The 23,798-nt window shown below is 50.6% G+C and overlaps 1 long non-coding RNA gene across 1 annotated transcript; it reads right to left on the bottom strand.

Moving 5' to 3' along the window:
• Positions 1–1,052: 1,052 nt before the first annotated feature.
• On the bottom strand, positions 1,053–22,160 carry LOC123761671 (uncharacterized). Its single transcript, XR_006773246.2, has 4 exons — positions 22,022–22,160; positions 7,842–8,008; positions 4,721–4,818; positions 1,053–2,804 (listed from the first exon to the last, which is right to left on the bottom strand). It is a non-coding gene; the product is annotated as an uncharacterized lncRNA (long non-coding RNA).
• Positions 22,161–23,798: the final 1,638 nt, after the last annotated feature.

The raw sequence follows: 23,798 nt of genomic DNA, 5'->3' as shown, positions 1-23,798 counted from the left end.
AACTTGGCAAATTTAGCTTTCCTTTAAACGTCCAACTTGTTCCATATTCATTCTCCACACGTTCCATGTTACTATCAATTTAACTTTGCTTTCGTGGGTCTGGGCAAGTGTGAATAAATTTTGGGAAGCTGGGTCCCTAGCCCAATCCAACCCAACCCTATAATGCAGGGGATGTAAGGTTGATTGCAACACTGGTGCGTAATGGTAGCCCCACATTCCTACACCAATTATGGCAATACTACAAGAGTTACAACCTCTGGTGCTATGGCTATACTGTAGTTATTTTCTAATATTAAATGTCTTAATAGTGCACGGGATGCTGACAATGTCTGGTTACAGCTTTTAGAAGCCAAAGGATTCAAATCTCATCACATTAATTAATCGGAATTCTGTTAGAAAGTTGCATCTTAACATTTCATTTATTCTTAGTGTGTGCTTATTTGGTGGCTACTTTCACAACTGAGGTGATTATGCTCAGATTCTGACATGCACACCTAGTTTAGAAAATGTACTGGTGTTGATGTACCCAGTGGTAGCTTGTGTAAGATCCCCCCCATCACCCGTTCTTCATTATAATTTTTTACATTTTGAACTGAATCTATCTTGGTTTTTACAGCTTAAATGGGTAGATGAATCCATTGCTTTACCATCACTGAAAAAGTATCTCCTATTGACAAAAACTTCTGCCGCTTTGTTAATAATAAAGTATGGTCGAGAACACCATTACCTTCACCAGTGTATGCGAGCTATGTGTAAAAATTGGACCGAGAACCAGATTGGCGCCTCCAAATTAGCAGCGAGTTCAGGTGGACTCCAGGTCCAGGTCGTATAACTTTTAGCACACTTTTAGTCCATGGGTTAAGGTGCACATCTGTGGTTATCCACAACATTGGTTCGATCGTGCTGTCCTGCTCTAAAGATTATATCATTGATTTATCACATTGTGTACAATATCTTTATACATTTAATATTTTTTATGTTCGACATACAATACTGTGGTGTAAATACTTTCTAATGAAAGGATTCTAAATGGGAAATTGTAAACAACGCCACACCTTAGGGATGGCATGTGACTGAAAGCTTTATTGTACAGATTTTAATGGACAACAAGATACACAGCATTCACCCTTTATTTGTGCACATGATAGGGCATACATTTGTGCATAATTTGATGCAGAAATCCAATGGAAAAAGCACTGTTTGAATTTTTTAGTAATATTAATTTAAAATTATCAGTCTTGGAGGAATTCTGTATTATCTAGATGCCAAATTCCTTGTACAGGTCACTGGCTAGATTAAAATCACTATCTTGGACCAGGTTCCCATGTAGTGCAAAATCCACTGAATTTATATTCAATATAGTATTGTATAGTGAATATTCTTTGCTTGAGCCAGTGAGCCCAACCACCTTACTGATGCATCTCAGCGTAATACTGTAATGGGAAGGAGAGATACTGTATACAGTATAGTAACGGGAGGAACACGCAGTCAACGAGGTAGTACCGATAAAATCCTGATGTACCATATAATTCAACATGACAAATGCACTATTGAAAGGAGAAGATAATTATATATTATGGTAAAAGGTTTACTATGAAATACAAAAGTACATATTTAACAATAATACATATGGCCTGCATTAATATATATTTTATACACTAAGTATAGTACTGTATAAACTGTTATACATACTGTACTTACAACCTGTAACTATATTTTAGAAATTCTAAATTCTGATAGTTAAAATAAGAAATTAAGGAATGATATGTTTCCTTTGTAACCATAAAACAACAACTTTGCATAACTAAGCAAAATGGAAGAGGAGGCAGTCCTAAAAGAGGAATTAACAATTTACTGTAGAATCTGTCTTTATCCCCATGAACGCCCCTCTGATGGAGTAACCACAACTGAAACCTATTCAGGTAGCCCTATCTTAACATGCTCTTCTGATTTGTCCTCTTTCCTTTATGTCTAAGAATTATTAGCCAGCAGTAACTGGTTGGAGTTAATGTAATTTCATGATCAAAAAGATATTATGCAGTTGATGTCACCTCGAAGAAAACTATAAAATCAGTGCTAGTGACTGATAACTTTGCCTGTCATCCGATCAGGTGACAGCCTGGCTCTACTGAATGGACAGTACTGTACTGTACTCCAAAAGTCTCCCTTCCCCCATACTGACTGCCTACCATTCCACTCCCAATTCCCTTTCACTCTTCTATTTCTAACGTGGTGATCAAGTCTTCCTTTTATGTCTAATATGGAGGCTATCTACTGTACTAATGTGGTTGTCACTCGAGGATCAACTCGTATGGTACTTCATATTCCAGGATATTTTAAGCTTTGACCTTCATGCTATTGCCTTTTACACTGGCATGAATGACATGATAATGTTATGGGACAATACAAATTTGTCCATTTGTTAAAGAAAAAAAAAAAAGACAAGCTGCTTACAAGAAACTTTTGGATGGGAAGTATAATACAAGAATTATATAGTGCAGGCTACACAAATTAAAAGATTAACAAACCAAGCCATTTTGTAACTCATGCACATCATCAAATGTTGGCACTGTTCCATATTGCACATCATAATACAAACCTGGCACCATTAGCTAGCTTATTAAAACTAAAATTGTCACTGTCATTCAGCAGTACAATTTTAATACAAGTATGGTGAGGCAATTATACATTTCCATTCAACCAAAAACAATCGATAATATAGAACTGTTTATATATTGGACCATGGAGGTGTCATTGGCTGTGGGTTTTGAAGGTAGGACATCACAACTGCAGAAATGGACAACCTGAAATGTTAATATAATTAGTAAATTATTTGTGACAAGCAAATAAATGTATATTTGTTTAATTATGATAATTTACTTTGAAAATCAGAACTATTAGCCAGTAACAATGGGTTGGATTAATGTAATTTAAATTACATTTAATAACAAAAGACAATTATGCAATTGTTGTCACCCTTAAGAAAATCATGAAGTCAGTATTAGAGTGACTGACAAGTAAGCTCAGAAAACTACTGACAGGGCTCTCCCAAAAATAACAAATCAGATCAAGAGAGATTGTTGAAATACAGGGAATACAGAGAACATACTCAGCACACGAACACAATAAAGTACATAAATTATTGGGACCATTTGAAGCTCCCAAAATGTACTCTCTGGAAAGGAGACAAGAGAGGTATCATGTACTGTATACATGGAAAATAACTGAACGCCAGGTCCAAAATTTGCACAATATTATAACATTGTGGAGCGAACAATATGGTAGAAAATGCAGAACAGCGCAAGTGAAGAATAAAGGTGCCACAGGAACAATCGGTGCCAATCGGAACAATCGGGAGTCGGTCGGCCGAGCGGACAGCACGCTGGACTTGTGATCCTGTGGTCCTGGGTTCGATCCCAGGTGCCGGCGAGAAACAATGGGCCGAGTTTCTTTCACCCTATGCTCCTGTTACCTAGCAGTAAAATAGGTACCTGGGTGTTAGTCAGCTGTCACGGGCTGCTTCCTGGGGGTGGAGGCCTGGTCGAGGACCGGGCCGCGGGGACACTAAAGCCCCGAAATCATCTCAAGATAACCTCAAGAATCATAGAACACTGTATGAATATCAAAGGACCACGGCTGCTTAATATCCTCCCAGCAAATAAAATAAGTATGGCTGGAACAAAAGATTTCTTCAAGAAAAAATTAGAGTTTCCTGCAAGAAGTGCTGGACTAACCAGATTGTAAGTGGGTATGTGGGCCTGCAGGCCACTCCAAGCAACAGTCTACTGGACCAAGATCTTGCACGTCATGCCTGGCCCAGGCCAGGATTGGAGAAAAGAAATCCCAGAACCCCCTTATCCAGGTATAAATCCAGATCCAGGTAATGAAATGCCTTTTTCAGGCATGTAGTCAATAGCTCACCTCCCAGTCCTGTTCTCTTCCCTATAGAATATTCGGGTACTGTATACAGTATAGAGATACACATATAGTGTAAATATGCAACCACATATAGTGTAAATATGCAACCACATCCCACAGCAGCAGCTCAAACAACTAGAGCAATGCTATCAAGGCAATCTTTGAAGACAACACAACCAGCTGGGAACATTTTGGGATGTTCCATTTGGCTCAACGAGTGGGGATGGCAGGCTAGCTGGGACTTTAGGTGACCTGACCCACCATATGATGGTGGTCAGGCACATCATGGTTCAACCTGTCCTCTTGAAAATAACGCTTTTCGTTCGAATGCGTGCTATGGCCAAAAATGGACGTAATTTGAAATGAAATTGGCTCACGAAAGTGACTTACTGTTGCGTTTTCTGCAAGTCCTCTGGCTTACTCTGAAAGGTTAGGAGAGGAAACTTTCAATTAACGTTTTTCATAGCTTTTGAAACTTGAGGACAATTTCCTGCCCTCCTAACCTACGAGAGGACCCTTTACTTACTGTTTTGAAACAAAATCTAAAATTTATTTTTTTTTTTTATTTTTAAATTACGTCCATTTTCGGCCATATGGGCAAACGACCAAATTCAGACGTAATTTGTAAGAGGACAGGTTGCACAGTTAGGGTATTTACCCTGCAGCAATGTTTATTTGCCTTAGTACACCAGGTTTTGGCCTTGGGTAAAGTAAATGTTAAAATGTGATGTGCTATGAGGACAGGTTGTACCTTTATGGGTTTAGTAATACAAATTTCAGAAGAAAATAAGATAAACCTTACATGAAGCTGCTGAGCATTTGTTTCGTATCGTCATTGACTCTCGAGTTGGCAAAGCTGATGCAGGAGCAGTATAGCGCAACCCAAGCACACCACTTCAGCTGCAAGTAAAAAATAATGAGTTCACTATAGAGTATCATTTATAACAACAATGTCTAAAATTTCTATAATCATAGTTTAAATAATACAGTATTTGGAGGATTAAAATTCATAAATTGAGTAGAAAACACATTCCTCAATATAAATATTATAAGATTAAAACCCTAAATAAGAAAGTACAATATTATTGTACTCTTATTGTACATTAAGTCACTGCACATTCTCTCATGTGTATTATACATATATAAAACGCTAAACTATAATGCCAATCCTGATCTCAAAAGCTTCATAGAAGGTTGTAACAGAACCCATGAGCACCACACCAGAAATAAATACAGTTTTGATATTCCTAGAGTACGACTTAATCAAACCAGAAATGCTCTACAAATCAAGGGGCCCAGAATGTGGAATGACCTTCCCAACCATGTTAAAGACTGTACCTCTCTCAACCAGTTTAAGTTAAAAACGAAGCTATACCTAATAAATTCCCTGTAACCTACCTTACCCCTCTGTTGTCAACCCATGTATGTTTTTTTTTTTTTTTGTTTCAATTCAACGCTGTTTGAATGTAATTTTCTGTAATAATTTGTAATTGTATTTGTGCTGCTTTTTCAACAATGTTTCCCCCTCTTTTACCTCTATTTTTATTTGTACTCAACACATTTTATTCTTTTTACCCATTAGTTTTAAGCTTTAGTCAGTGTTTTTTCCTGCCCGAAACGCTTTGCATAATAGTGCCTTTAGGCATTGTATGTACTAGCTCTATCTATAAAGCCAACAAACTTTGTAAAATCTCTATGTATGTACCTTTACCTAAATAAAAATTATTATTATTATTATTCTTATAATGTGAAGAGAATGAAGAGTACGGATTAAATGTTTAGTATGTCCAGGGGTTTGAGCAAAGAGGCTGTATGTTGTCTGAAAACAGAATTTATTATAGTTGAGGGTATCACAGTGTAATCAACTCTCATACCAGGAACAGTTGAGGGCCACAGCACTAACAACACTTCAAACCAGACATGACTTAGCAGACCTCATTGAAATTTTAAAATACTGAACAATTTGGAGGAAGTTGATCCAGACAATGTCTTATAAAAGCTCAACAAACCACAACATAGGACTGAAAACAAGAGATGCCTTTTACCCCCATACGGTTATAAACCCATGGAACTGCCTACCTGCCAAACATAATTGCCCAAACTCTTACATTTTAAAATCCAACTGGAAAAAAAAAATCGAGGCAAATGAGGGGACTTTGGACAAGCTTTTCTGTTCTTGTCGAGGCCACTAATACGTTAGTGGCCCTCAGGTAAAGTCAGGTAAAAATCGGTTGCCTTCCCCCTTGACTCCCAATTGGGGATCCTGGGTTCGATTCCCAGTCAGGACAGATATGGCTGGGCACATTTCCTTTCACCTAATGCCTCTGTTCACCTAGCAGTAAACAGGTACTCGGAAATTAGACAACTGTTGTGAGCAGGAAGATATAAATACTGTACTTTGTGAAGAAAACCAGATACAGTACTGTAACATAATATATTTAAATTAAGATTATTAGTGCATTTTAAAATCTGGTTATGTGGTCGCTGATGGAGAGTTTCCATAAATACGTAACCAACATGAAACTGGCCGCTAACAGTTTCATGTCAATGGTTGCTTCGGCCAGCTGCATTTAGTTCAATAAACATTTCTGTAGATTACCTGTTGATGGTTTTAACAGTTCTTCATACACAGCCTGGCCTTTATACAGGTCATGAAAGGTCTACCAGAACCTAGTGAGTTACTTGAAATACCTAACATTTTTATGCAAACTTTGTATAAAATTATTAATTACTACTATACACTGATAACACAACTGTTGTTTTCCAATAGTTGTGTTAGTCCTACATTGCTTTTTTTCCACAAGTAATACGGTCTGTAATAAAGTGTCACCCTGTACACATGACTGTTCACCAATGGATTGGAAAATTTACCTAACTTTACCCAGGCTAACTCAAACCAACCAAGCCAAACACAGCCTAATCTTGGCTAATACATCCTAACGTATCAATCTTTATGGATGGTACTTTTTGGACATGAAATAATTCGACGATGCTTGTTTTCCCGTTTGTTAAAACCGTATACACTATATTGTTATGGTAGATGTTTTAGCTTAGGTTAAGCTGTACTGGACTCCATTGGTTTGCGTTAGGTTGTTTTTTGGTTTGGTTAGTTTAGGTTGGGTTGAGCTAGGTTATCTTGAGAGGTTATCTAGAGATGATTTCGGGGCTTAGCGTCCCCGCGGCCTGGTCCTTGATCAGGCCTCCTTTTTGTTACACCCCCACCAGGAAGCAGCTGTAACTCCCAGGTACCTATTTACTGCTAGGTAACAGGGGCATCAGGGTGAAAAACATTTTGCCCATTTGTCTCTGCCTTCACCGGGGATCGAACCCGGAAACCCTAGGTTAGATAGGTTTTAACATTTGTTTGCAAATCATCGTGTATGTGGTATGACTTATCTGATTTAATATGGTCTTATCTGTCAAAACTAAAAATTAAGTAAAAATCTTGTATACCTTCTTGTATATAAATAAATAAATGAGCTTTGTTTAACCCCTCACCATTTCTTTTCAAACTCCAAACAAAATGGGAGTAAAAAAATCATTTCAACAAAGCTAGTTTTCTGATAAAAATGTACTACTAAGTTAGACTTGGTTATGTCATATGGATTAGGTTGTTTTATCATTAATCATTATCGTTTTAAGTCTGCTAACTAAGCATCTTGTATACGTAATGACCTATACCCCCTAAAGCAAAAATACCGAACCATAATACCCTAAATCCCACCCATATAGGTGTACAGACAAGTAATTCTTTAAAGAACACACCAAAGCATTGTACAGACAAGAAAACCCATGCCTATATAAGAACGAATTGTCCATATGATGACCTAACTTCCTCTCCCCCACCCCCACACACACAGATCCTCATCATTACACAATAACAACATCTTATACTATAATATCCCCCCCCTACATTCACTTACCTAACAATCTTATCCACTCTCCGTGGGTCAGAGCTGTTGTTTGACGTCTGCATTTTGGGTGGGAATGTTGCTAGCGAGCTGCTCCTGTATGTCGTCTGCTGGTCCCCAACAGTGCTGGTGGAGGCCGAAGGTTCCGGGCCACGGGGACCACGGTTGCCAGATCCAAACTGCGGAAAATAGCGAATTTGTAATAAGAGTAATATATATATATATATTATATATATTATATATAATGTATATATTGTTAAATATGACCGAAAAAGTAAGATTAATAATTCTACAACGAATTTTCTCAATATTTATGTTTATTTTTACTGTGGATGGTAATTGAAAAATCAATTCTCCAAAATTCTTTTTTATTTCTAGTCTGACGCGAGGCTTGAACGCGTTTCGTAATAACTTGTTACATTTTCAGAGACTTTAGTTTATACACACACAACTGTAACCTGAGAACACTAAACAGAGTTTTACTTATGCTAACATTAAACAGATTGTCTTATATACTCGCATTTGGGTGAGGTGATGTGTTGCAACAGTTTTGGATGAGGTGAACAAACTTTTGACCAACACAGAACACGGAACAATGGGTATAAATTGGATAAATGAGAGGGAAGAATGGAAGTAACTGCAAAGGGCCTATTGACCCATACTTCCTCTTGATGCTTCTATATTGGTACGGAGTCTTGAAGTGGGTAGAATATAGTTGTGCATCAATTGGCTGTTGATTGCTGGTGTTGACTTCTTGATGTGTAGTGCCTCACAGATGTCAAGCTGCCTGCTATCGCTGTATCTATCGATGATTTCTGTGCTGTTTGTTAAGACTTCTCTGGTGATGGCCTGATTGTGGGAAGAGATGTTTCTTAATGGAGCCCTGTTGCTTATGCATTGTTAATCACCTGGAAAGAGATGTTGTTGTCTTGCCTATATACTGAGTTCTTTGAGGCTTACAGTCCCCAAGTGGGCATTCGAAGGCATAGACGACGTTAGTCTCCTTTAAGGCGTTCTGCTTTGTGTCAGGAGAGTTTTTCATGAGTAGGTTGGCTGTTTTTTTGGTTTTATAGTAAATTGTCAATTGTATCTTCTGATTTTTGTCTGTAGGGATAACGTTCCTATTAACAATATCTTTCAGGACCCTTTCCTCCGTTTTATGAGCTGTGGAAAAGAAGTTCCTGTAAAATAGTCTAATAGGGGGTACAGGTGTTGTGTTAGTTGACTCTTCAGAGGTTGAATGGTGTTTCACTTTCCTTTTTATGATGTCTTCAACGAAACCATTGGAGAAGCCATTGTTGACTAGGACCTGCCTTACCCTACAGAGTTCTTCATCGACTTGCTTCCATCCTGAGCTGTGGCTTAGAGCACGGTCGACATAAGCGTAGACAACATTCCCCTTGTACTTGTCTGGGCAGCCAACCCTATGCCCTATCAAGAACCCACCCGAAGCCGGACAGACACCCACCTGGAGCCCGCCAGCTGAGTGAACCGGGGCCCGCCAGTTGAATGAACTGGAACCCATCAGTTGAGTACCTGGAGCCTGCCCCGAGCCCAACCAAGAACCCACCCAGAGCCCTACCGAGAACCCACCCCGATCCCTACAGAGAACCCACCCCAAGCCCTACAGAGAACCCACCCTGAGCCCGACCAAGAACCTACCCCGAGCCCTACAGAGGTACCCCAAGCCCGAGAGCCCACCCCGAGCTTGACAACCGAGAGCCAACCCCAAGCCCTACCAAGAACCCACCCCCAAGCCCTACCAAGACCCCACCCCCAAGCCCTACCAAGACCCCACCCCCAAGCCATACCAAGACCCCACCCCCAAGCCCTACCAAGACCCCACCCCCAAGCCATACCAAGACCCCACCCCCAAGCCCTACCAAGACCCCACCCCCAAGTTCTACCAAGACCCCACCCCCAAGCCCTACCAAGACCCCACCCCCAAGCCCTACCAAGACCCCACCCCCAAGCCCTACCAAGAACCCACCCCCAAGCCCTAACAAGAACCCACCCCCAAGCCCTAACAAGAACCCACCCCCAAGCCCTACCAAGAACCCACCCCCAAGCCCTACCAAGAACCCACCCCCAAGCCCTACCAAGAATCCACCCCCAAGCCCTACCAAGAACCCACCCCCAAGCCCTACCAAGAACCCACCCGAAGCCGGACAGACACCCTCCTGGAGCCCGAACAGTCACCCACCCGGAGCCCGACCAGTCAAACACCCGGAGCCCGCCAGTTTAGTAAACCGGAGCCCGCCAGTTGAGTGAACCGGAGCCCGCCAGTTGTGTGAACTGGAACCCGTCAGTTGAGTACCTGGAGCCTGCCCCGAGCCCGACCGAGAACCCACCCAGAGCCCTACAGAGAACCCGCCCCGAGCCCTACCAAGAACCCACCCCGAGCCCTACAGAGAACCCACCCTGAGCCCGACCAAGAACCTACCCCGAGCCCTACAGAGGTTCCCCAAGCCCGAGAGCCTATCCCGATCCCGAAAGAGCCCACCCCGAGCCCTACCGAGAACCCACCCCCAAGCCCTACCGAGAACCCACCCCCCCAAGCCCTACCGAGAACCCACCCCCCAAGCTCTACCGAGAACCCACCCCCCCCCAAGCCCTACCGAGAACCCACACCCCCAAGCCCTACCGAGAACCCCCCCCCCCCAAGCCCTACCGAGAACCCCCCCCCAAGCCCTACCGAGAACCCCCCCCCAAGCCCTACCGAGAACCCACCCCCTCCAAGCCCTACCGAGAACCCACCCCCCCAAGCCCTACCGAGAACCCACCCCCCAAGCCCTACCGAGAACCCACCCCCCAAGCCCTACCGAGAACCCAGCCCCAAGCCCTACCGAGAACCCAGCCCCAAGCCCTACCGAGAACCCAGCCCAAAGCCCTACCGAGAACCCAGCCCAAAGCCCTACCGAGAACCCAGCCCCAATACCTACCAAGAACCCACCCCAAGCCCTACCAAGAACCCACCCGAAGCCGGACAGACACCCACCTGGAGCCCTTACAGTCACCCACCCGGAGCCCGACCAGTCAAACACCCGGAGCCCGCCAGTTTAGTAAACCGGAGCCCGCCAGTTGAGTGAACCGGAGCCCGCCAGTTGAGTGAACTGGAACCCGTCAGTTGAGTACCTGGAGCCCGCCCCGAGCCCTACCGAGAACCCACCCTGAGCCCGACCAAGAACCTACCCCGAGCCCTACAGAAGTTCCCCAAGCCCGAGAGCCTATCCCGATCCCGAAAGAGCCCACCCCGAGCCTGACCGGGAGCCAACCCCAAACCCTACCAAGAACCCACCCCCAAGCCCTACCAAGAACCCACCCCCAAGCCCTACCAAGAACCCACCCCCAAGCCCTACCAAGAACCCACCCCCAAGCCCTACCAAGAACCCACCCCAAGCCCTACCAAGAACCCACCCGAAGCTGGACAGACACCCACCTGGAGCCCGAACAGTCACCCACCCGGAGCCCGACCAGTCAAACACCCGGAGCCCGCCAGTTTAGTAAACCGGAGCCCGCCAGTTGAATGAACCGGAGCCCGCCAGTTGAGTGAACTGGAACCCGTCAGTTGAGTACCTGGAGCCCGCCCCGAGCCCTACCGAGAACCCACCCTGAGCCCGACCAAGAACCTACCCCGAGCCCTACAGAGGTTCCCCAAGCCCGAGAGCCTATCCCGATCCCGAAAGAGCCCACCCCGAGCCCTACCGAGAACCCACCCCCAAGCCCTACCGAGAACCCACCCCCCAAGCCCTACCGAGAACCCACCCCCCAAGCCCTACCGAGAACCCACCCCCCAAGCCCTACCGAGAACCCAGCCCTAATACCTACCAAGAACCCACCCCAAGCCCTACCAAGAACCCACCCGAAGCTGGACAGACACCCACCTGGAGCCCGAACAGTCACCCACCCGGAGCCCGACCAGTCAAACACCCGGAGCCCGCCAGTTTAGTAAACCGGAGCCCGCCAGTTGAGTGAACCGGAGCCCGCCAGTTGAGTGAACTGGAACCCGTCAGTTGAGTACCTGGAGCCCGCCCCGAGCCCTACCGAGAACCCACCCTGAGCCCGACCAAGAACCTACCCCGAGCCCTACAGAAGTTCCCCAAGCCTGAGAGCCTATCCCGATCCCGAAAGAGCCCACCACGAGCCTGACCGGGAGCCAACCCCAAACCCTACCAAGAACCCACCCCCAAGCCCTACCAAGAACCTACCCCCAAGCCCTACCAAGAACCCAGCCCTAATACCTACCAAGAACCCACCCCAAGCCCTACCAAGAACCCACCCGAAGCTGGACAGACACCCACCTGGAGCCCGAACAGTCACCCACCCGGAGCCCGACCAGTCAAACACCCGGAGCCCGCCAGTTTAGTAAACCGGAGCCCGCCAGTTGAATGAACCGGAGCCCGCCAGTTGAGTGAACTGGAACCCGTCAGTTGAGTACCTGGAGCCCGCCCCGAGCCCTACCGAGAACCCACCCTGAGCCCAACCAAGAACCTACCCCGAGCCCTACAGAGGTTCCCCAAGCCCGAGAGCCTATCCCGATCCCGAAAGATCCCACCCCGAGCCCTACCGAGAACCCACCCCCCGAAGCCCTACCGAGAACCCACTCCCCAAGCCCTACCGAGAACCCACCCCCCAAGCCCTACCGAGAACCCACCCCCCAAGCCCTACCGAGAACCCACCACCCAAGCCCTACCGAGAACCCACCCCCCAAGCCCTACCGAGAACCCACCCCCCAAGCCCTACCGAGAACCCACCCCCCAAGCCCTACCGAGAACCCACCCCCCAAGCCCTACCAAGAACCCACCCCCCAAGCCCTACCGAGAACCCACCCCCCAAGCCCTACCAAGAACCCAGCCCTAATACCTACCAAGAACCCACCCCCCAAGCCCTACCGAGAACCCACCCCCCAAGCCCTACCAAGAACCCAGCCCTAATACCTACCAAGAACCCACCCCAAGAACCCACCCGAAGCCGGACAGACACCCACCTGGAGCCCGAACAGTCACCCACCCGGAGCCCGACCAGTCAAACACCCGGAGCCCGCCAGTTTAGTAAACCGGAGCCCGCCAGTTGAGTGAACCGGAGCCCGCCAGTTGAGTGAACTGGAACCCGTCAGTTGAGTACCTGGAGCCCGCCCCGAGCCCTACCGAGTACCCACCCCGATCCCTACAGAGAACCCGCCCCGAGCCCTATAGAGAACCCACCCTGAGCCCGACCAAGAACCTACCCCGAGACCTACAGAGGTTCCCCAAGCCCGAGAGCCTATCCCAATCCCGAAAGAGCCCACCCCGACCCCTACCGAGAACCCACCCCCCCAAGCCCTACCGAGAACCCACCCCCCAAGCCCTACCGAGAACCCACCCCCCCAAGCCCTACCGAGAACCCCCCACCCCCCCAAGCCCTACCGAGAACCCCCCACCCCCCCAAGCCCTACCGAGAACCCCCCACCCCCCCAAGCCCTACCGAGAACCCCCCACCCCCCCAAGCCCTACCGAGAACCCACCTTCCCAAGCCCTACCGAGAACCCACCCCCCCAAGCCCTACCGAGAACCCACCCCCCCAAGCCCTACCGAGAACCCCCCCCCCAAGCCCTACCGAGAACCCACCTTCCCAAGCCCTACCAAGAACCCACCCCCAAGCCCTACCAAGAACCCACCCCCAAGCCCTACCAAGATCCCACCCCCAAGCCCTACCAAGAACCAGCCCTAATACCTACCAAGAACCCACCCCAAGCCCTACCAAGAACCCACCCGAAGCTGGACAGACACCCACCTGGAGCCCGAACAGTCACCCACCCGGAGCCCGACCAGTCAAACACCCGGAGCCCGCCAGTTTAGTAAACCGGAGCCCGCCAGTTGAGTGAACCGGAGCCCTCCAGTTGAGTGAACTGGAACCCGTCAGTTGAGTACCTGGAGCCCGCCCCGAGCCCTACCGAGAACCCACCCTGAGCCCGACCAAGAACCTACCCCGAGCCCTACAGAGATTCCCCAAGCCCTAGAGCCTATCCCGATCCCGAAAGAGCCCACCCCGAGCCCTACCGAGAACCCACCCCCCAAGCCCTACCGAGAACCCACCCCCCAAGCCCTACCGAGAACCCACCCCCCAAGCCCTACCGAGAACCCACCCCCCAAGCCCTACCGAGAACCCACCCCCCAAGCCCTACCAAGTACCCACCCCAAGCCCTACCAAGAACCCACCCGAAGCTGGACAGACACCCACCTGGAGCCCGAACAGTCACCCACCCGGAGCCCGACCAGTCAAACACCCGGAGCCCGCCAGTTTAGTAAACCGGAGCCCGCCAGTTGAATGAACCGGAGCCCGCCAGTTGAGTGAACTGGAACCCGTCAGTTGAGTACCTGGAGCCCGCCCCGAGCCCTACCGAGAACCCACCCTGAGCCCGACCAAGAACCTACCCCGAGCCCTACAGAGGTTCCCCAAGCCCGAGAGCCTATCCCGATCCCGAAAGAGCCCACCCCGAGCCCTACCGAGAACCCACCCCCAAGCCCTACCGAGAACCCACCCCCCAAGCCCTACCGAGAACCCGCCCTACCGAGAACCCACCCCCCAAGCCCTACTGAGAACCCACCCCCAAGCCCTACCGAGAACCCACCCCAAGCCCTACCAAGAACCCACCCGAAGCTGGACAGACACCCACCTGGAGCCCGAACAGTCACCCACCCGGAGCCCGACCAGTCAAACACCCGGAGCCCGCCAGTTTAGTAAACCGGAGCCCGCCAGTTGAATGAACCGGAGCCCGCCAGTTGAGTGAACTGGAACCCGTCAGTTGAGTACCTGGAGCCCGCCCCGAGCCCTACCGAGAACCCACCCTGAGCCCAACCAAGAACCTACCCCGAGCCCTTCAGAGGTTCCCCAAGCCCGAGAGCCTATCCCGATCCCGAAAGAGCCCACCCCGAGCCCTACCGAGAACCCACCCCCAAGTCCTACCGAGAACCCACCCCCCAAGCCCTACCGAGAACCCACCCCCCAAGCCCTACCGAGAACCCACCCCCCAAGCCCTACCGAGAACCCAGCCCTAATACCTACCAAGAACCCACCCCAAGCCCTACCAAGAACCCACCCGAAGCTGGACAGACACCCACCTGGAGCCCGAACAGTCACCCACCCGGAGCCCGACCAGTCAAACACCCGGAGCCCGCCAGTTTAGTAAACCGGAGCCCGCCAGTTGAGTGAACCGGAGCCCGCCAGTTGAGTGAACTGGAACCCGTCAGTTGAGTACCTGGAGCCCGCCCCGAGCCCTACCGAGAACCCACCCTGAGCCCGACCAAGAACCTACCCCGAGCCCTACAGAAGTTCCCCAAGCCCGAGAGCCTATCCCGATCCCGAAAGAGCCCACCCCGAGCCTGACCGGGAGCCAACCCCAAACCCTACCAAGAACCCACCCCCAAGCCCTACCAAGAACCTACCCCCAAGCCCTACCAAGAACCCAGCCCTAATACCTACCAAGAACCCACCCCAAGCCCTACCAAGAACCCACCCGAAGCTGGACAGACACCCACCTGGAGCCCGAACAGTCACCCACCCGGAGCCCGACCAGTCAAACACCCGGAGCCCGCCAGTTTAGTAAACCGGAGCCCGCCAGTTGAGTGAACCGGAGCCCGCCAGTTGAGTGAACTGGAACCCGTCAGTTGAGTACCTGGAGCCTGCCCCGAGCCCTACCGAGAACCCACCCTGAGCCCGACCAAGAACCTACCCCGAGCCCTACAGAGGTTCCCCAAGCCCGAGAGCCTATCCCGATCCCGAAAGAGCCCACGCCGAGCCCTACCGAGAACCCACCCCCCGAAGCCCTACTGAGAACCCACCCCCCAAGCCCCACCGAGAACCCACCCCCCAAGCCCCACCGAGAACCCACCCCCCAAGCCCCACCGAGAACCCACCCCCCAAGCCCTACCGAGAACCCACCACCCAAGCCCTACCGAGAACCCACCCCCCAAGCCCTACCGAGAACCCACCCCCCAAGCCCTACCGAGAACCCACCCCCCAAGCCCTACCGAGAACCCACCCCCCAAGCCCTACCGAGAACCCACCCCCCAAGCCCTACCAAGAACCCAGCCCTAATACCTACCAAGAACCCACCCCAAGAACCCACCCGAAGCCGGACAGACACCCACCTGGAGCCCGAACAGTCACCCACCCGGAGCCCGACCAGTCAAACACCCGGAGCCCGCCAGTTTAGTAAACCGGAGCCCGCCAGTTGAGTGAACCGGAGCCCGCCAGTTGAGTGAACTGGAACCCGTCAGTTGAGTACCTGGAGCCCGCCCCGAGCCCTACCGAGTACCCACCCCGATCCCTACAGAGAACCCGCCCCGAGCCCTATAGAGAACCCACCCTGAGCCCGACCAAGAACCTACCCCGAGCCCTACAGAGGTTCCCCAAGCCCGAGAGCCTATCCCAATCCCGAAAGAGCCCACCCCGACCCCTACCGAGAACCCACCCCCCAAGCCCTACCGAGAACCCACCCCCCAAGCCCTACCGAGAACCCACCCCCCCAAGCCCTACCGAGAACCCCCCCCCCAAGCCCTACCGAGAACCCACACCCCCAAGCCCTACCGAGAACCCACACCCCCAAGCCCTACCGAGAACCCACCCCCCCAAGCCCTACCGAGAACCCAACCCCCCCAAGCCCTACCGAGAACCCACCCCCCCCAAGCCCTACCGAGAACCCACCCCCCCAAGCCCTACCAAGAACCCACCCCCCCAAGCCCTACCGAGAACCCCCCACCCCCCCAAGCCCTACCGAGAACCCACCTTCCCAAGCCCTACCGAGAACCCCCCCCAAGCCCTACCGAGAACCCACCCCCCCAAGCCCTACCGAGAACCCACCCCCCCCAAGCCCTACCGAGAACCCACCTTCCCAAGCCCTACCGAGAACCCACCCCCAAGCCCTACCAAGAACCCACCCCCAAGCCCTACCAAGAACCCACCCCCAAGCCCTACCAAGAACCCACCCCCAAGCCCTACCAAGAACCCACCCCCAAGCCCTACCAAGAACCCAGCCCTAATACCTACCAAGAACCCACCCCAAGCCCTACCAAGAACCCACCCGAAGCTGGACAGACACCCACCTGGAGCCCGAACAGTCACCCACCCGGAGCCCGACCAGTCAAACACCCGGAGCCCGCCAGTTTAGTAAACCGGAGCCCGCCAGTTGAGTGAACCGGAGCCCGCCAGTTGAGTGAACTGGAACCCGTCAGTTGAGTACCTGGAGCCCGCCCCGAGCCCTACCGAGAACCCACCCTGAGCCCGACCAAGAACCTACCCCGAGCCCTACAGAGGTTCCCCAAGCCCGAGAGCCTATCCCGATCCCGAAAGAGCCCACCTCGAGCCCTACCGAGAACCCACCCCCCAAGCCCTACCGAGAACCCACCCCCCAAGCCCTACCGAGAACCCACCCCCCAAGCCCTACCGAGAACCCAGCCCTAATACCTACCAAGAACCCACCCCAAGCGCTACCAAGAACCCACCCGAAGCTGGACAGACACCCACCTGGAGCCCGAACAGTCACCCACCCGGAGCCCGACCAGTCAAACACCCGGAGCCCGCCAGTTTAGTAAACCGGAGCCCGCCAGTTGAGTGAACCGGAGCCCGCCAGTTGAGTGAACTGGAACCCGTCAGTTGAGTACCTGGAGCCCGCCCCGAGCCCTACCGAGAACCCACCCTGAGCCCGACCAAGAACCTACCCCGAGCCCTACAGAAGTTCCCCAAGCCCGAGAGCCTATCCCGATCCCGAAAGAGCCCACCCCGAGCCTGACCGGGAGCCAACCCCAAACCCTACCAAGAACCCACCCCCAAGCTCTATCAAGAACCCACCCCCAAGCCCTACCAAGAACCCAGCCCTAATACCTACCGAGAACCCACCCAAAGCCCTACCAAGAACCCACCCGAAGCTGGACAGACACCCACCTGGAGCCCGAACAGTCACCCACCCGGAGCCCGACCAGTCAAACACCCGGAGCCCGCCAGTTTAGTAAACCGGAGCCCGCCAGTTGAGTGAACCGGAGCCCGCCAGTTGAGTGAACTGGAACCCGTCAGTTGAGTACCTGGAGCCCGCCCCGAGCCCTACCGAGAACCCACCCTGAGCCCGACCAAGAACCTACCCCGAGCCCTACAGAGGTTCCCCAAGCCTGAGAGCCTATCCCGATCCCGAAAGAGCCCACCCCGAGCCCTACCGAGAACCCACCCCCAAGCCCTACCGAGAACCCACCCCCCAAGCCCTACCGAGAACCCACCCCCCAAGCCCTACCAAGAACCCACCCCAAGCCCTACCAAGAACCCACCCGAAGCTGGACAGACACCCACCTGGAGCCCGAACAGTCACCCACCCGGAGCCCGACCAGTCAAACACCCGGAGCCCGCCAGTTTAGTAAACCGGAGCCCGCCAGTTGAGTGAACCGGAGCCCGCCAGTTGAGTGAACTGGAACCCGTCAGTTGAGTACCTGGAGCCCGCCCCGAGCCCTACCGAGAACCCACCCAGAGCCCTACCGAGAACCCACCCTGATCCCTACAGAGAACCCACCCCTAGTCCTACCATGAAAACACCCTGAGCCCTACAGAGAACCCACCCTGGGCCCGACCAAGAACCTACCCCGAGCCCTACAGAGGTACCCCAAGCCCGAGAGCCCATCCCGAACCCGAAAGAGCCCACCCTGAGCCTGACCGGGAGCCAACCCTAAGCCCTACCAAGAACCAACCCCGAAGCCCTACCAAGAACATACCCGAAGCCGGACAGACACCCACCTGGAGCCCGAACAGTCACCCACCCGGAGCCCGACCAGTCAAACACCCGGAGCCCGCCAGTTTAATAAACCGGAGCCCGCCAGTTGAGTGAACCGGAGCCCGCCAGTTGAGTGAACTGGAACCCGTCAGTTGAGTACCTGGAGCCCGCCCCGAGCCCTACCGAGAACCCACCCCGAGCCCTACAGAGAACCCAACCCCCCCCCCCCCGAGCCCTACCAAGAACCCACACCCCCCCGAGCCCTACCAAGAACCCACACCCCCCCCCCCCCCGAGCCCTACCAAGAACCCACACACCCCCCGAGCCCTACCAAGAACCCACACCCCCCGAGCCCTACCAAGAACCCACACCCCCCCCCCCCCCCCGAGCCCTACCAAGAACCCACACCTCCCCGAGCCCTACCAAGAACCCACACCCCCCCGAGCCCTACCAAGAACCCACACCCCCCCGAGCCCTACCAAGAACCCACACCCCCCCGAGCCCTACCAAGAACCCACACCCCCCCGAGCCCTACCAAGAACCCACACCCCCCGAGCCCTACCAAGAACCCACACCCCCCCAAGCCCTACCAAATACCCACACCCCCCCCCCAAGCCCTACCAAATACCCACACCCCCCCAAGCCCTACCAAGAACCCACACCCCCCCAAGCCCTACCAAGAACCCACACCCCCCCCCAAGCCCTACCAAGAACCCACACCCCCCCCCAAGCCCTACCAAGAACCCACACCCCCCCCCCCCCCAAGTCCTACCAAGAACCCACACCCCCCCCCCCCAAGTCCTACCAAGAACCCACACCCCCCAAGCCCTACCAAGAACCCACACCCCCCCAAGCCCTACCAAGAACCCACACCCCCCCAAGCCCTACCAAGTACCCACACCCCCCCAAGCCCTACCAAGAACCCACACCCCCCAAGCCCTACCAAGAACCCACACCCCCCAAGCCCTACCAAGAACCCACCCGAAGCCGGACAGACACCCACCTGGAGCCCGAACAGTCACCCACCCAGAGCCCGCCAGTTGAGTACCTAAAGCCTGTCCGGAGCCCCGACCGACAACCCACCCCGGAGCCCCGACCGACAACCCACCCCGGAGCCCCGACCGACAACCCACCCCGGAGCCCCGACCGACAACCCACCCCGGAGCCCCGACCGACAACCCACCCCGGAGCCCCGACCGACAACCCACCCCGGAGCCCCGACCGACAACCCACCCCGGAGCCCCGACCGACAACCCACCCCGGAGCCCCGACCGACAACCCACCCCGGAGCCCCGACCGACAACCCACCCCGGAGCCCCGACCGACAACCCACCCCGGAGCCCCGACCGACAACCCACCCCGGAGCCCCGACCGACAACCCACCCCGGAGCCCCGACCGACAACCCACCCCGGAGCCCCGACCGACAACCCACCCCGGAGCCCCGACCGACAACCCACCCCGGAGCCCCGACCGACAACCCACCCCGGAGCCCCGACCGACAACCCACCCCGGAGCCCCGACCGACAACCCACCCCGGAGCCCCGACAGAGAACCCACTTGGGGCCCGACAGAGAACCCACTTGGGGCCCGACAGAGAACCCACTTGGGGCCCGACAGAGAACCCACTTGGGGCCCGACAGAGAACCCACTTGGGGCCCGACAGAGAACCCACTTGGGGCCCGACAGAGAACCCACTTGGGGCCCGACAGAGAACCCACTTGGGGCCCGACAGAGAACCCACTTGGAGCCCGACAGAGAACCCACTTGGAGCCCGACAGAGAACCCACCCCGCGCCAACCTTTCATGGAGAAAATTGAACACCAGGCGACAAAAATAATTGCAGAATGAAGTCTAGTTTCATACCATGAATGGTTGAGGGTCAGCGGGCTAACAACACTGCACTGTGTGTGGTGTGGGGGAAAAAAAAAGTAGTTAGTAAACAGTTGATTGACAGTTGAGAGGCGGGCCGAAAGAGCAAAGCTCAACCCCCGCAAAAACACTACTAGTAAACACTGCAAACTAGGCATGCCAGGATGGATCTCACCGAAACTATTAAAATATCGACTTGAATCGACTTGAGAATGGTCCAGGACGGACCGAAATTCGTCGTCCCTTCAACTTCTAGTGTGTGGTCTGGTCAACATACTTCAGCCACGTTATTGTGACTCATCGCCTGCCTATTAAAATATTGAACAGTTTCGAAGATATGGATCCAGAGAACAACTTCAAAAGGTCAGATGGAACACAAACAAGGAACAACGGTTTCAAGTCCAACAAGCCGCAGTGTAGGACTGAAAACATAAGCTATATTTTCACCCACAGGGTTATAAACCCATGGAACCGCCTATCTGCTAAAGCAGTAAATAACATAACACGAATTGTAAAATCCAATTTGAAAAAAAATCAGAACAAATGGGGGACCTGATCTGCTACCAGAAATTTTAGCCAAATATCCCCAGTCTGCTAACTGTAGGTAGTAACTGAGTGATTGTAACCTATTCACCGCTGCCCACTGGATGGGGGGCGGTGTGCAGGACAAACAAATTGTGACACTAGCTCTCCACATATGTCAGGTGCTTAATTTAGAACCTGTACTTGTGGTCGATCTCGAACCCATTGTTGATGTGACGACTTATATTGAATTTTGTAACTAGCTCATCAAAATTGTAACTTGCTTAGCTAATGAATTGTGGGGTTCAGTCCCTGAGCCCATTATGTGCCTCTGTAACCCTTTCCACTACCGTCCAGCAGAGGTGCAACAGGTACTCAGAGAACTCCATCAACATATCAGAGGTCCGAGACTGTTCAACACGCTTCCACTACACATAAGGGGCATAATTGGCAATCCCCTCAGTGTTCAAGAGAGAAATGGATAAGCGCCTCAAAATGATACCTGATCAACCAGGCTGTGACTCGTACGTCAGGCTACGAGCAGCCTGGTTGATCAGTCCAGCAACCAGGAGGCCTGGTCGACGACCGGGCCGCGGGGACGCTAAACCCCGGAAGCACCTCCAAGGTAGCCCACAAGATGGGTATGGGGTGCATAATAAACGAACTAAACTAACATTAAGCAGTCTCCGTGGTGTAGTGGTAAGACACTCGCCTGGCGTTCCGCGAGCGCTATGTCATGGGTTCGTATCCTGGCCGGGGAGGATTTACTGGGCGCAATTCCTTAACTGTAGCCTCTGTTTAACGCAACAGTAAAATGTGTACGTGGATGAAAAAACGATTCTTCGCGGCAGGGGATCGTATTCCAGGGACCTGCCCGAAACGCTACGCGTACTAGTGGCTGTACAAGAATGTAACAACTCTTGTATATATCTCAAAAAAAAAAAAAAAAAACATTGTTAGGCATTGTTCGAAGCAAACTTCATAACGCGAAACCCCATTATATTATATAATTCTATATAATGGGTATATATAAGATATAAATATGTCAAAAAGAATTATCACTCTTACCTGGAGCAATGTTGCTGATGTCGGAAATCAGCGATACATGTTGTCGCGTTGGCGGCATCGACAGTACTGAGCGCCTGAGCGTTCAACGACCAACCGCCGTTTGAACGCCATTTTGAAATTCCAGGCGTACTACCCGAAAAGTGCGTAAACTAGTATTTGCGTGCATTAGAGGCCATTCCAAGAAACCTTATTGCTATGAATATCTTGTTATCTAACAAACGAATTATTTATGTTAATATTTTTAGCATATATGTTAAATTAGGCCATTTTTCATTCAGAGGGGGTATATATATATAGCTATTTACATTTTAAGTTTGAAAAATTATCGTACAAAATTGAATGCAAAGATAAGATAAGATTTATTTATACAACCCTGTTTGGAAATTAACTCCTTTTACAATGAAATAAGACGCAAATAAGAACCTCAATTGTATAGTGAAATTTATGCATTTTGTTTTGATTAAAAGCTTAGGTAGTACAATGTACTACTTCTACTACTAATACCATATTATATATGAGGGGCTACTAAATAAAATTAAAGCACAAGCATGTTCACCTAATATCATTTGCTGACAGGTGAAATAATATGAAAGTCGGAAACTATTTAATTCTCTCCTAGAATTTCTACTAATCCTTTCTTCGTCGAGACCAATATATGTCAGTTACCCCTAAGATAAATTTCATTTGCAGAAATCAAATTATTCAAATTATACTTGACGGCGGGGGGTAGCCAGTGTGTCGGGTTGTGCTTGGTAAGCTTTGCTTCCTGGGCAAAACGTTTGGCGATACTGGTGGACGTATCTTCAATATAGTATCTTGTACTTGAAAGACGTAACTATGTAGGGAAGAGCAGGCTCAATCTCTCTTGAAAGAGATTATCGTCACAATATATATATATATATATATATATATATATATATATATATATATATATATATATATATATATATATATATATATATATATATTATATAACTTAGATTAAGTTTCTTAGATTAAGGACCTGCCCGAAACGCTGCGCGTGCTAGTGGCTTTACAAGACTGTAATTACCATATTTGTATCCTCACATTTTTTATGTACATTCTTGTATATGCATAAATAAATAAATAAATAAATAAATAAATAACCACACTCTCGCGGAAATTTCCACAATATGTATTTTATTTTATATAAAACAACAAAATCACTTGTTTTATTTATAATGCGAGGCACGAGGATAGTGTAGTGAAAGGGAACCCCGACTACTGGAGTCAGACTAGGAGAAAGAGGGAGCAGCGAGCGAGGCGCTAATAGCAACAGTTGACAAAAACCGACCTGTTTCAAGGTCACCCGCCACTCTCATGCCTCCACACATACACACCGCTCTATTTACACATATTTATACGCTCATACTGACTTTAGAATTTGTTTGTTTAGCAGATTGTTGTCAAATATCTAATGCATAACTTTATTTGTGATCAAAAAATTATGGTGTAGTATGCATATTGTCAATAATTAATATGACCAGTCAGAAAAGTGGCACCTCCATTAGGCTTGTCGATCACAGACAACTGTTATTGTATCATTATTTTAATTTGCTAACTTTAAAATATATATATATATATATAACTCATCCAAGAGATAACCTTTAATATATTTATAATATAACTTGGTATATTAGACAAATTTCCCATCCTTGGTATTTTCCTTTTAGCAATATTGGAAAATAAAATCATGTTTTGAGGATTCGTACCCGGCGGGCATGGATACAGATGACTCGTATAGTAGACAGTTTAC

Source organism: Procambarus clarkii, chromosome 24 (genome assembly GCF_040958095.1).
Source record: "Procambarus clarkii isolate CNS0578487 chromosome 24, FALCON_Pclarkii_2.0, whole genome shotgun sequence".
NCBI lineage: Eukaryota > Metazoa > Arthropoda > Malacostraca > Decapoda > Cambaridae > Procambarus > Procambarus clarkii.
This window is presented reverse-complemented; position numbering and strand designations above follow the sequence as displayed.